Here is a 4,561-nt window from a genome sequence, read left to right on the forward strand (position 1 = left end):
GTGGCCTGTGTTCATCGTCCATAACATACGCCTGCCCATACCATAACCCCACCACCACCATAGGCCACTCGATTCACAACATTACCCTAACCCTAACCCTAACCTTCACACCAGATACTGACTGGTTTTCGGACCCCCCCAGACCCCCCCAATAAAGCAAAACTGCACGTTCCAGAGTGGCCTTTTATTGTGGCCAGCCTAAGGCACACCTGTGCAATAATCATGCTGTCAAATCAGCATCTTGATACGCCACACCTGTGAGGTGGGATGGATTATCTCGGCAAAGGAGAAGTGCTCACTATCACAGATTTTTTCTAATTTGTGAACAATATTTGAGAGAAATGGTTATTTTGTGTATATAGAAAATGTTTTAGATCTTTGAGTTCATCTCATGAAAAATGGGAGCAAAAACAAGAGTGTTGCATTTATATTTTTGTTCAGTGTACATTAGTTTTCACAAGGTCCCATCAAACTTTCAATTAATGTTTCATGTTTTTATTTCCATGCATAACACTGATCTGCTGAGTTCAGTGCCTCATCCTCACAGAAGACCCTGTATTAAAAAAAAGTATGTTGCTGTGATGGTGGACGGATCTGCACTTTTACTTTGAGGTTATGTGCTGTCCACATCACAAGGTTGTGGTCTGTGCAATTTTCTGTGATGGCTATTTTGAAGAAATTTGACCATGGATTAGAGGGGAACCCATAGAATTTGGCTCCTTTCATTGTGCTGTAAGTCCATGAAAGAAATAAACAGATGGAGTTCAAACAAGATTGAAGTTAAGTGTGTGAAATAAAGTATTTTCAGCCAGAAAAAGGCATCCAACCTAATACACACACTGTAATGAAATTAGATAAAGGATGTAATTAATGATATGTCTATGGCTGTTCCCATAACTTTAAATGAAATCTAACGTATAGCATATGCATATCATTTCCTAACATACTCATTGCTGGATCGTTTTGTTTCACTCAAATGATAATATTCTGTAAGCCAGACCACAGTAAAAACACGTCACACCTTGCCGCTCTACCAGTCTATCTGGGTCCAAACACAGAGGGTATGAGCTGCAGGCTTAAGTTAGCTGTTTCTGAGGTGGACTGTAAAATATTTGATGGGGAAACCAGAGTGGGGCTCTGGGAGGTTGGGCATGTGCTTTAGCAGAAGTCTGATGTGGAGCTTTATTGAGACAAAACACTAACCAGAAGCACTAGTGGACCATTTCCTCCAGGTTTCTGTGCATGTGAGGAAATATGAGCTTTGGTTTATTGAATGTCACTTTTAAAGGAATGTGCTTCACACACTTGATGAATGAGAAGACCGGAGATCAGTTCTTCATCAAGCTAAAGAGTATTTCCATAGCACTGTATTAAAGCTCACTTTCATAAAGTGTGTCTGTCTGTGCACTGTGTGTTTGAAATAGACTTACTTTGTGTGATCCTTTCCAAAAGGATATTAGATATTAAGTGCTTTTCATAGGGTTAAAACAAATTCTGGGGGAACTAGCTCTCTGTCATCTTCTGGTTAATCATGATGCATAGGATATTTTATAGGTTTCTGTTTAGTGTTACCACTGCTTCCTGACTCCAGAATATGCAACAATAAATCTTCCATGTAAAGAAAAATCTAAATCCCTGGTGATACCCTAGCCTACCCTGGACCCTAAAATCAAGGCCCACAGACTCAATCAAACAATATGATATTCATAATGTAAAATTAGCTGATGGATTGATAAAAGGCAGTCTCCAGTCTACCATGGTGGTTTCTAGTGAGTTAGCACAGATGATGATGATGATGATCATGATGATGATAATGATGATGATAATTGAACAATAAATACACAAGAGGCCAGTCAAGGTACATTAACATTATTTTTAATGTCCAATATATTTTATTTTGCTTGCAAATACTTTTGAAAACCGGAAAAATCATTAGACTACGTACACCTGTTTAATTGCTCTGTAATCCAAATATCTAATCAGTCAAGTGGCAGCAACAAAATGCATTTGTAGACTTGCTGGAGAAGAGTTTACAGCAAGCTTAAGTATAAAAAAAGTTTCAATTCTCTGGCGAAAATGCCTTGTGGATGGCAGAGTTCAGAGGAGTAAGGCCATACTGGTTTTCTTTCCAAGTGCCTGCAGGTGTGATTCTTCCAGATCTGCCATAGTAGGTCAAATCTCTCCGTGACGCCAGCCTGAAAAGTATTAAAAGTATTTTCTGTCTGAGCTAGGAAAAAACAGCAGATCTGTTTCCTCTGCTCTCACAGCTGTTCATTCATAGCTCTCTTTGAATTATAATCTCACACTCTCACCAGAAGACAAAAGAAAGCAATGGTATTAAATTGCAAAAACTGTATAAAGTAAAAAGAAAAAAACCCTGCAAAAAGGTGGGGCAAAGCATAATTCTGTGAGGACTGCTCTTCCTCGACAGGTAGTGCTGAGGTACCCTTGAGGAAATCTGTTATTTTGCTCAGAAAGTCCCAGGTGTGAATCTGTGGCTATACAAAGCAGTGCTCTGCTGACAAAGACCCAGTCTGCTGTGCAAATGCTTGTGTGGATTATGATGGCCAAAAAAACAGTATGACTAACCACAACAGTATTTTGTTTCTCGTGCCTTCTCTGACGACAAAGCCAGTAATTTTCCTGTGAGTCTTTTGTTTTTCTTGTACATATTGTATGTAGACGAGCCAAACCTATCCATCTACTCTCAGTACAGGACGAATCCACTTTAAACCATTTAATGCTGCTGCAAAACAGCTATGGGCTACGCAGCCTGTATTTATTGGCCCTTTTGTTTTTTGTACCTTTCATAATTCATGATTTGAATTTGTTCAAACCTGGAAAAACTACAACAAAAGGTTTTGAGGGCAAGTGGGGACAGTTCAGCACAAAATGGATCAAGATGAATGAAAAATAATGAACAAAGGGAGAACATCCAATGGTGGTTTTATTTTTGTTTCTTTAACCTCTACTCAGGCTAGAGGCACACACAGCAGTGACATTTAAAGTCTCTACAGGGTACAAGACTGAGATCACTAGGGCACAAGATGCTGAATAACCAACCTGACATTACTGTTTTTTATTCCTGTGACTTTTATTCCTCTTGTCCTTGTTATGAACAAAAACAAAAGCCTAATTAGATGGCGCAACTAGGGTTAAATAAACAGCTTCAGGCAATTACAAGTTTTAGAAAAATCTATAAAACTGGTATTTTCCCTCAAGCCATGCAGAAAAAAAGCTCTTCTTATAGAAGTGCATGAAAATGAGAATATATTAAGCACGTCCGCAAAAGGATATCTCTTGCTTGAAAATGCAGCTGTAACGTGATTTGGAAATGTACCTTGGGCATCTCTGCTATCTACTATCTAAATTGATTCAGTTTTTCCAAACCCAAAAATGTGTATTCACTGTAAACATCAGAAAATATATATAAATATATAACATTATTTTTCCTTCAGATGTTCTGCAGAGGGTCAGATGTGCCTCCGGCTCTTGCCCAGTTAACTGCAGTCTGGCTTATAACAATGACACCCACTTCAGAAAAGCACAATCTTTTGGGCTCTCCTCTGTGAATGCTTTCTAATTGATACTCTATCAATCACACAGTCCTGCACGTCGTTCTCCTGCAGGACGACATTCCTCAGACATTGTAGGGAGTCTGAGCAATTCTGATGGAGATCAGTTTCTCTCTCCAGGAATGCATTCTGTTGTTCAGGAAAGGAATGCTCAGCATTGAGAGGGATGCCCTGGAATTCCCAAAACAATTAAATTGCTCAAGCAAACATTTCTTTGAGGAGAGAGAAAAAAAAAATCTAATCCCATTACTCCACACTCTACAATGCTGTCTCTTGAGAAAGTTTAGAAACTCGACTTGGTCCATCATTTTTTGAGCACACCATAGCAGTAAGCCTTGGCATTGAAGTGAACAATCACTTGCAGGGTCAGAGTAACCTGGGAACATTCCTTCTTCTCTTCAGAAAAGCCTCGCAAAACTCTTTACTAAGCTCTGTAACGACTGCAAGACCTGAACAGACTGGTAGATCAAAATCAACCTGTCTAACAAAGGAAGCATGGAAAAGCATCATACAGAGTGACAGTTTAAACTGAAATAATATCTAACCGTGGAAACAATTTCTCTCAGTTTTCATTTTGTTCCACAGGAAACATAACTGATCCACACCCTCCTATCACCAATAAATTATACTCCCATGTTATGTATAGCAAGGGAAGTCATCTATCACAATTTCACATTTTTTTCCTAACTTGTAAATCAACAAACAGACACAATATTATCATTACGAAAATCAAATAAAGATTGGTAGCAAGGGGTCGTTGACCCTGCTTGAGTTGACTGGAAATAAACTAAATGATGCATGTCCATGTATAGTTAACCTCTTTAAATCATGTTAGTATGGGGAAGCAGATCTCATACACACAGTGCTTTCACAAACTAGAGTTTGCCATGGTTATTCTGAGCAAAGCTTATAAAGTGATGTTCCAAACACACAGTTTCTCTCAAACGACATCAGCAGGAGTTTAATTATGTGTTTATACATTCAAA

The sequence above is a fragment of the Notothenia coriiceps genome, unplaced genomic scaffold (genome assembly GCF_000735185.1).
Source record: "Notothenia coriiceps isolate Sejong01 unplaced genomic scaffold, NC01 NC01_scaffold00011542, whole genome shotgun sequence".
Classification (NCBI taxonomy): Eukaryota; Metazoa; Chordata; class Actinopteri; order Perciformes; family Nototheniidae; genus Notothenia; species Notothenia coriiceps.